Consider the following 13179-nt stretch of genomic DNA (forward strand, 5'->3'; position numbering starts at 1 on the left):
TTTCTCCCCAACGCATAAAACAGTAAAAAAAAACCCTATGCAATTGATAAGGTTCTCATCTTGAATGTTATTTTTACAGTGTATCGGTCGATGTAACCTCTGACCTTTTTCAGGTGTATTTCATCGAACTCGGGAATATTTCTGTCGGACTCGGGAATTCAGACGGAATTTCGAACGCAACTTTGTTTACTTCACGGCGGTAGCATGCTCTCGTTCAATCAGCTATTATTGGGTAGAAGTCCTCAGTAATTCGCAATTGTATTTTTCAGGAGAATATCACTTTTACAACTGATTTTTCCAAGTTTGTTAACCACGGGTCCTTGCGGCAGAATATAAATAATACAAATATCCAATCCTCATCTTCAGCAACGTGAATTCAAACGCCTTTTGGGAAAAAATAATTCCAATAATAATAACAAAAATATAGTCAATAGCTACACTGGTGTTCTGTTACCCTGTATCTTTTTCAAGGGACCAAAAATATAGCCTATATATTCAACAGGCTCTTGTTCACAGTAAATATGAGTTACAAATTATCTGCGATTAAAATATATTATCGCCTAGTTTTCGAACCTTTCAGTATATTCAAGCAGGACGCTGGAACTACAGATATATCGACGAATTTAGATCAGATTTGCAAGAATACGTGCAGACCCTAAGTCTGTGTGGCAACACGGTTTCCACTCCAACGGTTTTTTGGAGGTACTAAGACAGGCCTTTCGATTTCCGGACCACCTCTCAGTTTTGTCATTTGGCCGCTTGTTCTACTGGTGTCCTCTTCTTTTAAGAAAGTTCACTATTCGGTTAGAAGCCCTCGTCACTTGGAAAGGTTTTGTTTGCCTGAAAAAAAAACTGAATTACTTTAGAACCAACAAAAACAAATGACTAACAAATAAATGATGATCGTTTTCTTCTAAAGAAATACAAATAATTACTATATATATATACACATATATATATACACATATATATACACACACATATATACACACATATATATATACACACACACGCATATATATACACACACACACACACACAATCATTTCAGCCTTGCGTTTCCCGGGTGTTTGGAGGTGTATGTTGAGCAAAAAAAAAGTCGTAGTAGGAAGGCAAGCTCGAACACGTACCGCAAAGGAGGAAAAGAACGTGAAAAAAAACTTACGGCTTTGCTGTTACGACCACCACCAAACCGGAAGTGACGTAGGTTTTAATTAAGGCAAGACAATCGAAAGGAGAGGAAGACTTTCAAAAATATCGGCGAAAAAAGCGCCCCCCCTGTAGAAAAGTTCCCAGTTGAAGGTGAAGGTGTTTTTAGTCAATTTTTCGATATTTCTCGTCTGAAAGGTCGAACTTCAAAACGATACTGACTTTGTAAATATCCGTCGCCTCTGTCGAAAGTTTTAGGCAGACATGCAAACATACATTCATACATACATTTATATATTAGTAACTAAAAAATTTTTCGACCCAAACCGATTAAAAAGCTTGCCCTATCTTTGAATACCCTTTATATAAAATTTCAAATGTTTTTATTATAAATTATCAATCATCTTACTAAATATTAAAATATTGCCTTCCTACTACGACTTTTATTTTTTGCTCAACATACACCTCCAAACGCCCGTTATTAAGTTAAATCCATGTCCAAGAAACCTATTTCCAAATTTTCAATTGTTCATACCCAAAATTGACGAAGGAGTTTAGCAGGCAAATTTTTGTCCGAAAATGGATTGCAAAGATTTTTCCCAATCTCAGTACCCTGTGTATCAAATTTCGAGTCTGTAGACTGCAAATTGACAGAGTTATTACGTAGGAAAATGTACACAGACACAGATAGACACGTCCACTTTTATATACTAGCATTTTGCTTTTAAAATTCGTAAGTATTATCGTCAAAGCATTCATTTGGATGGTAAATGTAGTTTATAAATGCCTGAAAATGTTGATATATATAAAAACTTTCAAAGGAAACGCCAATGGAATAATATTAACAGTTTGAACTCGTTAGTACCGTTAAATTTGAAATCCATTTAAATATTTGAATTTCAAAGGGAGGTAATTATATTCAGCAAGAAAAATAAAGAATTTTTCTGTTCGAAGGGAGATAACCACTAATTAGTTATAAGTTTTATTTTTTATATAATAAAGGAATCTTATTGGTAGTAATTAAATAAAAATAATATTTTTAATAGCAATTATAATATTTATAGAATTTACATGAATAAAAATAGTAACATAAATTTAAAGTGAAATGGATAATAAAATATAATAGAAAATAATGGTCAAATATGTTAGATAAGATAATAATAATAATAATAATAATAATAATAATAATAATAATAATAATAATAATAATAAAAACTATAATCATAATAGTTATTAATTTATAAATTATAAATTTTAAGATACATTAGTAATAATAAGATTTTTATGATTTATGGTGGCTTAAATTTGTCGAAACTAAACCAACGTTTATGAATGCATCCCGAAAGAATTTCATCTTTTTGATTGAAGAGAATGGTTTTATTTTTATTATATTTTAATATCTTAAGGTTTTCATATCCACAAAGTGCACAGAATCTATCCCTCAGCATACATGCTTTATATTGCCCTATTATATCCTATTTTTACTTGAAAGGAGTATTTCTATCATTGAGTCGCCAAATATGTTTAGATAAAGCAGTCTTGTTTATCAAGGAACCATTTTTAAAGGAGTGCTTATGCGTTGAAATCCTATGTTTAATGAGCCCATATGTGGAATCGAAACAGATTACATTTTGTTTAAAATATTTGTTGTCAGGAGTGATATTGGTATGTAATAAGTTTGGTTATATTTGATTGGTAGATTGGTTAATAGGAGTTCACTTATTTAATAATTGTGTGGTCGCGTCAGAGGGCGAAAATGGATTTGTATAGATGCTATTAACATAATTAATATTTGGAGTGTGTGATACTGTGCAGCTATAAATCACATTTTTTATCTTGCAGGCCCCTTGTAGAGAACATTTATTTTTTTCTTTTACAGTTACAGTATGCTATAGTTTCTATATTTGCATTTTGTATCTTACTAATTTTTTTATTGTTAGAACTAATTATTTTTATGAAGGTTTGGAATAGTTGTGTAAGACACTCCGACGGTGTTCTTAATAAAGATTTTATTGTATCTATGAAGGGGCTTTAACGTTTTTTCTAATATTTTAAAGAATTCCCTGGCAATTTTTGTCTCACGATTTTTAGAATATGGAGGGTTAAACCATACGATTTCCCTATGTCTGTTTTTACGCTTACGGATTTTGGTTTGTTGTTTTTTGGGTCATTGACTAATGCTTGCGGTTTAATTTGGTTTTACATTGTATTTCTATTACTTTTGCCATTCGTATGCGGGATGACATGACCATATTATAGGTTATATTTTTAGTAGGTTTATTATAGTTTTTAATGGAGTGTGTGTTTTTATAATTTTTATTTGGGTATTTGATTTGTGATTTATATCCTAAGTTGTTAAGTGCCTCATTGCAATATTTTGTGTTTTTGTTAAATATAGATTTGTTAAAAGATAGTTTAGAAATTCTTAAAGAGATATTGGGGTCTATTGATTTCAATATTGACTTACGGTGGTTTGATTTGTTATGGACGTATAGTACCGATTGATTAGGTTTATGATAGGGTTCAAAAGTAGTGTTTTCAGAATTTAAGGTTACGTCTAAGAAATTAACTATTATTTTTTATTAGGGTCGATTTTTATAGTAAGTTCATAATTTTGAAAGAATTTACGCAAAGATTTAATCGCCTTTTCGTAATTTTTATTCGTGGAGTTTGTTAGGAAAAGTGCATCATCTCTGTATTTGAATTGCTCGTGGAGTATAATATGAATTTCATCTAAAAGGAAAAGGCCAACCAGAACAAGTATTTAACTGGATTTCAAATTTAGCATTGCTAAAAATTTGCGTTTCCTTTGAAAGTTTATATATATCAACATTTTCAAGCATAAATAAATGACATTTACCATCCAAATGAATGTTTTGTCGATGATATTACGACTTTTAGAAGGCGAACCAGTAAAAGGTATATTTTTGTTAAAAATCTTTATAAAAATATCATGTCGTAACCTTACCATTCAACCCCATTTTATTTTATTTTATTTTTCATTTCTTTTTTTAATTTTAATTTTATCTTACTTAGATATAATAATTTAGCTTCACGCCAGTCATGGCATTTTCCCCTCAGAATTTGAAAGAGTCTGGAACCTTTTTTATTTTAATTTATCTTGTCTGATGAAATCAAATATGATTAAAATGGTCTGCACATCGTGGCAAGACATGGCTGTATTTACATAAATAATAATAATAATAATAATAATAATAATAATAATAATAATAATAATAATGATGATAATAATAATAATATGTATATATATATATATATGTGTGTGTGTGTGTGTGTGTGAAAAATTCAAAATTTAACGGTTCTAAAGACCAAAATCAGGTGGATAATGTTTCCAATAAATAAACAGATTTCTTTATTAAAATTAAATTCGCTATTTTTATTCCTAACAGAATCTTCATCCGAAAATACAAGTTTCATTTTACATACTTTATCCATATTATTACTCACACGAAACCCTTGCAACACCACCTTCTTTTATGTAGTACACAACGTAGTAAAAACGCTAAGATGGCATTAAAACACACCTGTTCTATCTAGCATATTGAGCACTTTTAATGACAATTGACCAGATATAATTATGCATTATTATTATCGTAAATTTAAGGCAACGCCTATAAAATAGTATGACAAAATATGATGTTTTTTTTCTCCGAAAAATGCAACCTTTAGATATACCTACTCTATCAATTGTATTAAGCAGTTTAGATTACTTAACGCATACTACTTACCAGATATAATATTGCATTACATGTGGGAGCTGTTAAACATTCCACAGCGGACCCTTTCATTGGTAATATACTTGCTATCGTATTCATATACGTGAAATTCTGGAAAGATAACAATAAGGAAAAGCTGTTATTTTTTCCTGGGCAACGTTACTTTTAAAGATATATGCTCTATCTAGTATATTGAGCCCTCTTTTCTTACGTTATTCGGCTCACAAGATATTATATTGTACTATTTTTATATGAATCTCAGGCACACCGATTTTTCATTTCTATAAGATAACGTTGTGTTTTTTTATGGGCAACGCACACTTTTTTATATGCTTGCTCTATTAAGGATGGTGAGCACTTATAATAACCTGACGTATTCCACTATCGTGTATGACAGTGGATTTATATTTGTATGGCACTCTGACCACACTATCTTTATTGTCTAGTAAACAATATAATAAAACAATACAAAGATCTTCGTCCTGTGAAACATTACGTTTAAACTCACCTGATCTAGTTAATATATTAAATACGTTTCTATTACTATACCTCATTACAACGTATGATACTGTTATGACTACCAGAAAACGCCGAGTAAATTTACTTCTATAAAGTAACTAGCAGTGGTACCCGGCGTTGCCCGGGTGTGGTGAGGTGGGTGGGGGGTTGAATAAAAACAAAATGGAAAATAAATAATAAGCTAACGTAATAACTCTGTTTAAATATAACAACAAATATGATGCAAAGTAAAGAAATAAAGCGAACGATAATAACACTTCTTTAAAAAAAAATTGGAAAAAACAAAAACAAAAAACAGCGAACGTGATGGAATTTTTTTTTTAAAATGAACGAAAATATGGCATTAATAACCCTGTTTCAATATTAAAACTTTAAAAATCGAAAAAAATATATATCTGATATCTCAGCTCGAACGTCCAATCTTAAGATAACGACGCTTACTACTATGTTGACTGGTCTATGACCGCGTGAACGAAATTAGATCGTTTTTTTTTTTTATATTTAAACAAATTCAAGAAAGAACGTTTTTTGCGCATGCGAGTTTGACTAAATCGTTATGAAATAAGGATTTTTTGCTAACCCTGCCTGTAGAAAAGTGCCCAGGTGTAAGTGAAAAAATTAACATTTTTAGCCAATTTTTTCACTATTTCGTCGTCCGAAGGATCGCAGTTAAAAATGATACCGATCTCGTGAAAATCCGTCGCCTTTATCGAAAGTTTTTGCGAGACATACATACATACATACATACATACATACATACATACATACATACATACATACATGCATGCATTAAACAAATATTTGCCCTTTATATTATATATGGCCTGGAAGTTGTTTTCTTGCCAAATTACTACATAAATATATTATTTGTTTTGAGCCAGCCCACCTTAACAAAAAATAGGGTTGTTTTATTTGATACGAAAATACGGCCTGAAATTTCGAACGTATGTCGCATATATCGCTTTTGTTCACATATATTTGTTTTTAGGAGGCTTCCAGATAACTTCAAATCACACTGAGTTGCTTCCTCTTTCTACCCATACAAACGTTGTGTTTAAAACACTTAATGTATTTATTGTATTGAAGATATACCACTTAACAGTAATACTACTATATATTTATTTTCATTACTCCCAAGCCACAAATGAAAATAAAATCGAAAAAAGTGAATAAAAGTAATGAAAATTAAATTTTAAAAGAATTAAATAATCCTATGTATAATAATGTGATTTCAGAAATTCCCCTCTGTACCATATAAGCGTAGGTTTGCAATAACAGATGTCACATACAAATTTTATATGTCTAAACTATTATCTACCATCTTATGTAACTTTAGAACGCCGTTTCATACATATTTATTCGTTATAATTAAATGCTAGGAGCGCTATCAACACTATCGTCATGACCTACAGAGGAATTAGTTCGTATTTTTCTCTATTAAAAAAGTACTCCTATCGACCCCACTCAACACCGGCCTATCTGCCTTCGTAACACCAGGAAATATTATTCACACTACACATATATTTCTCTATCTGCCTTCGTAACACCAGGAAATATTATTCACACTACACATATACCTCTCTATCTGCCTTCGTAAATGTGTCGCGAATCATATACATACCATTACATTTCGTTTTCCCGTTAGAAAAATAATAATTTTTCCCTTTGCAACGTCGGCAAATCTAATTGGCTAACAGTAAACAAATCGCTAATTACGGATTACGGACACAATATTTTTACAAAAAAAAACGAACACAATATTTTTACAAAAAAAAAACGAACACAATATTTTTACAAAAAAAAAACGAACACAATATTTTTACAAAAAAAAACGAACACAATATTTTTACAAAAAAACATGTTCGCACACTCCTTTCTTCTGCACACCAGCTCACTTACACACACACACATACATACACACACAAACACACACACACACACACATGCACACATCGACAGAGAGAGCTACACATAGATAGAGATATACAAAGATAGAAACCGTTATTTTGAAGCCCTGGACGTAACTCGTAAAAAAGAACGTTTTTACAGGTAAACAAATGAATAATATCAATTAAGAGTTTGAAATAAAAATAATTTACTTTATTTTAAAATTGTAAAATAAAGTAAATTTTTACAAAGAAACAAAAAACAGGACATTTTTAAATCATGAATAAACAACACACAGAATTTCATCGCTACTTGTTTTAGTTTAGCATATTTTTTCGGGTATAATTTCTTTTACATCCTTATTTTTTCTTGAATTTTAAACCATTAAATAAAACATCTTGACTTTTTTTAAGCCTTTAATTTTAAGTTTCTGTCCTGTTTTATTTTTTCTCATTTTTTTTTTAAGGAAACATTGAATAAAAGTTTGGGATTCTTCATGTTGTTGTTGTTGTTTACTAGAATTTGCTATTGTCACAATTCATAGTTAAAATGCATGGTAAATCGTGTTTGTACTGAGATTAGATATTGCACACAAAACGAAACAATGGTTCTTGAAGAAACGAAAACGAAAAGGCAGTTTTATTTATTTGATACGTGGATTTTGAACGTTCAAAATCTGCATAAGTAGCGGGGTTTTTGAAAATCGGAAATCACATTTAAAAGTTTTTTTTCTGTTGTGTTTTTTTTTTTTTTTGCTTTTTTTACATAGGCATCACCACTTATCAAGGCCCAGACGTCGCTCGAGGATAAGGGTTAAAGAGTGTACAGAAGTCAATTGGACAATATAGTAATCGTTAGCAATAGAAATTCGGTAAATTTAACTTAAGTAGAACGGCTCATCAAGAACTTGTTTACGTTGGACTTGAAGACAACCATATCGTAACCAACTGGAAAGCTGGCAAACTGAAGACAGTTCCACAGGGGTGAAGCTCTAAGAAAGAAACTTCGTTCATGGAATTCACGTTTAGGTTCAGGCACAGATAAAGAGTGCGGGAAATTATTTATAGTGTTTTAAGCTAGACGAGTGTTTCTCGTGAAAATTTGGCGAGGGGGGACTAAAGATTGGAGCCCAGGCGAGCACCCACTCTGAAAGCAACAATAAAGCAGAGACAGACTCGCAACATTTCCTCTGTGAGACAAAGGTCGCAGAGAAGAGAAAGGGGCATCCCCTATCAGCCCACGAATTCTATTTTGAACCCTGTTTTATTTTTAAAATAAAAAAACTATTTAAAATTCTTAACTTTTTGCTTATTTGTGCAAAAGTTTTACTCTTAAAATAAAATAAATTATTTTTATTTCAAACTCTCAACTTATATTATTCATTTGTTTTCTTGTTAACACGTTCTGTTTACGTTCTATTTACGTGATAGCGGTGTCACCCATTTTATTCCCTTTTGCCCGATATAGGGTTAGAGGGTATTCATACAAGTTAACGACTACAACAACAACACCAACCGTAGTTTAATTTCTTACGCGGGGAGGGGGGATGCTACCACCGGGCAACGCCGGTTAACGGGTCCTGCTAGTTTATAATAAATAACGAATCGAGAAGGTAAATAAACACTAAAATAACGAAAAGTGCATAAAGAACATCTGAATGAAAATGAATGAATATAGAATAAATAGAAAAACTAATGTAAATTAATGAAACATTGGAGGGAAAATGCAGGAAAATGAATATATATAAATATTTAAATGAATTTAAAAAAATAAATGAACCATACGAAAAGAAAAATATTGCGAATTAAATCACGTAAAAACACCAGATGCGCAGTTGTTTCTAAAATTTGGTTTTACAAAAAAAACTATTTTGATAAAGAGCAAACGGCTGTTCGAAATATTTACATCATATCAATACTCACAACTTACATTATTATCTTTACTACTTATACGCAATCTCTTGCATATCGATTAGTTTGTGATTCAGTTGGTTAAAGCAGGCATAGCAACACTCACAATTACAGCATCGCTGCACATGCGCACCTTTTAACAACCTCTGCCCAACATGATTCTTGCGCTTTTTTTTTGTTTATTTTTCAAACAGTTCGTGGAGCCAGACGTAAAAGGGCGTTTTCCTACCTTTTGTCAGATTGTGAATTGTATCTTGTATGATATGCTTTTAGATGCTTTGCACCCGTGGAACTCCCTTCCGTCTACCTGCTTTCCAGTTGACTAGAATATGGTAGTCTTCAAGACCAATTCTTGATGACCTGTCTCCTTAAGAAATCCAATTTACCAAATTTCTAATACTAACGATTACTACGATATTATCGCATTGGCTACTGTAGACTTATCAACCTTTATCCTCGAATGGCTTCCGGGCTCTGACAAGTGGCGACTCCTATGTACAAAAAAAAATTAGTAGAAGTTAGTATCCCCAATGATGCCGAATTAAACAGAGTTGAGAGGGGAAAATAATGAAATACAAAGGTTTTATAAACATCATGAAATGAAACTGGAATCTTAGGAAGATCTCTATCAGTCCAGTAATTATATATGCAACTGGACTCATGATAAAGAATTTCAAAAACTAACTGGTAAATATACCTGGTGAACAAAGTGCAAGAGAGATTTAAAAAAAATACACTTAAAGGGACGGTCAGAATTTTAAAAAGCTCTCTCAGTTGGAAAATCTGAGTTAACGAGTTAATGTTTGGAATCCAGTAGAATGCTTCATCACAAGCTTGAACATATTGATAAGAATTTTTAGAATGTATATATATATATATATATATATATATATATATATATATATATATATATATATATATATATATATAAGATAGTTTGTAATTCATATGCAAAAGTAGGAAAACAAATGTCTATGATTGAAACATTGGTAAAGGTGCAGTATTTTTCCACCTTCAAATGATCTTTTAAAATTACAATTATTATAGATTTTCGAGGATGCTGAAAACGAAAAAAACGGTTAAAATTACAGGAAACGAGTAGTTTCTAAGATTTAAATAAATTATAGTTTAAGAAGTGGGTGATCACTTTTCTATATAAATTTAACGTAAAATTGACATCTATTTTATAATTACTTTTTGGGGGAGGAGCGGATTCTATTTTTTTTTTTTTTTAGTGGTGGTGTTTATTTGATAATTTTAGCTTGGTAGACCAACACAAAACCTATCTTAAAACCTTGTTTTTTATAGGTATCGGATGTGCGGAAAACGAAATCACATTAAAATTTTCCGCAATTAAATATTTTTCCGGGTATTAAGCAATGTAATTCATTATGTTATAAATAATCGCTATTGTTGTACGCGCAAGCGCTCATATTTTTACTTCATGCCAGGAAACATATTTATTTTCGGAAAATTTAGATGCAATATTTGTTTTCTGCAACCCAAAAACTTATAGAAAACAAGTTCTTTAAAGTTTACCAGACCATAATAAACACCACCCCTAAAAAAATAACAGACGCCCACAAAAAGGTGGCCATAAAGTATTTGTTCATTTTGCGTAAAATTAATATAGAAAAGTGATCCCGGCCTTTTTTGTAACTATATTTTGTTCATATCTTGGAAACTATACGGTTTCTGGAATTTTAAACGTTAGTCTCCTTTTCAGCATCCTCGAAAAGTTATAATAGTGGTAATTTTAAAAATGTTTTTGAGAGTGGAAAGATACTGCACCTTCACCGAAACATATTACGGCGGTATAAAATGCAAAACATAGGCTTGGGATGATTGATAATCTCCTTACTGTGCGACCTTTAGGGTAAATGTCCTACAGCCAACTACACAATGCAGGTCTTTCCAACGGACCTTCATTTGTAAAATCCTGATTATTAGTCGCTGAGAGTTCGAACTTATAAAATTGCTAAAAACGGTGATCTATCTATCTATCTATCTATCTATCTACTTCATTTAATCACATAAATTAATATAGGAAAGTATAATTTTATGCGTGAACGAAGTATTTACTTCAACAGTGCTCAATACATAGGTAGAGCTAGGTAGTAAGTTAGAAATATATATCTGGCAATCAAGCTACACAGGATATTCCGCGTTTCATCCACACTAGGATTCGTCAGGCTTATGCATGCGTGAACTAAGTATTTACTTCAACATGGCTCAATACATTGGTAGAGCTAGGTAGTAAGTAAGAAAAATATATATATGGCAATTAAGCTTATAGTCACTCACACACAGTACTGTTTATATATATATATATATATATATATATATATATATATAGAGAGAGAGAGAGAGAGAGAGAGAGAGAGACAGAGAGAGACAGAGAGAGAAGGAGATAGCGACAGAGAATAGAACGTTTACAATTTAAAATCAATTTTGTATTACGTCGTAACACGTGTAAAAAAGACATTTTTAAAACTCCTCATCCCAATAAAAGAAATATTAACAACTTCAACTTTTAAAACTTCTAGCGTTCGAATTATAAAAAAAAAAATTCTTGGTCCAAATCTATAGTTCCACGTAATACAGAAAAACATTATGATTTACGTACTCGTCATGGAACCAGAATGTCATATTCCAAAAGTAACGTACATAAATCAAGTATTTGGTTTCGGTTGCGATCCTAGCTGATAGCACCCAAATTATACATTTTTTTTTTTTTTTAGTTTTGAAATCGTTACTATATATTGAGTACAATATAATAACCGATAGAAAAATTATTTTATAATTATATAATCTGAATAAATTAAAACATCAGACAAGCGTATTTTTACGCCCGGGTAACGCCGAGCACCCCCTAGTAGCAATGTCTCAAGTTATAAAATATTAATTATCTTGAGGGTAACTGGGTCATTTTATATCAGAATATCGGTTTTTACAATTGTCTGTATTAAAGGGAAATAACTCTTATTTTCTATAAAAATTTACTTCCCTTAGTAACTAATTCGTCAACGGGTTTATATCAAGGAGAATTGTCTGTTGTATGCATATTTTCAGCGAGAGGAATAAGCTAGGTCGAGGAGAAAGTGAAAAAGAGGAGATATAGTGAGGCGAAAATAAAAATGATAGGAGGACGAATAGAGAATGGTACAGCCATAGTAGTTTGAATAGAAAAATGTTGAACGTTCGTGTCGGAAAACGCCGGGTAACCCTGTTAGTATTTAAATATATGTATATTAATTGGTGAAGCAATGGGGAGCCAGGCTCGTTTTGTAAGACGTTAATAAACTACGTAAGAATACACAGTCAAGCAGATCACATGATATTTAAGCGAATACACATTCTTTCCTATTAAAAGTATATGTATATCAGATGAATTATCAAAAGAATTATCAATAAAATCAAAGAAAAATAAAAAGAACACTATGCATACTAAACGATAGCTGAAACTGCAAGAAATCCTTCTAAAAACAAACAATAAACTCGACTAATTTCACACGACTGATTGCGAAGGGTCAATATTGATGAAGAGGCCGACGATACAGACCACTAAACATACAGATGTAGATCCCTTGTAACCCAACTAGCAGATGATCAATGGTCGTTGCTATTGATGGTAAGCGGCTGTTGTGATAAAAAATTATCGACAGTTCTTATCAGTAAAAGTGGAGAATATTGGATATCTGGAGAAACTAGTTCACTTAGACTTCAATGAATACCAGTGTGAGCAACAACAATAACAAAAACAACAACAACTACTACTACTACTGCTACTGCTACTAGTAGTAGTAATCGTATAAGTTACATAATATGTTGTTTGTGCCATAATTAGTTAGTCCGTACGCTTCGCTTTAAATAAGTCCAACTGAGTTGACGTTATCCGCCTGATGGTCAGGGACCCGAACCTTGGATTAACCACTAAGGAGGCTGTCCTACAGCAGGTGCAAAGTACTGGGGCTGCT

General features: G+C 31.6%; 1 protein-coding gene across 1 annotated transcript in view; it reads right to left on the reverse strand.

The window, feature by feature from the left end:
* LOC145265754 (S-crystallin SL20-1-like) overlaps window positions 1-13179 on the reverse strand; it is a 334046-nt gene that overhangs the window by 144383 nt on the left and 176484 nt on the right. The window lies entirely within an intron of this gene.

This window comes from Euprymna scolopes, chromosome 40 (assembly GCF_053919585.1).
Source record: "Euprymna scolopes isolate OS-2025 chromosome 40, ASM5391958v1, whole genome shotgun sequence".
NCBI classification, from domain to species: Eukaryota; Metazoa; Mollusca; class Cephalopoda; order Sepiida; family Sepiolidae; genus Euprymna; species Euprymna scolopes.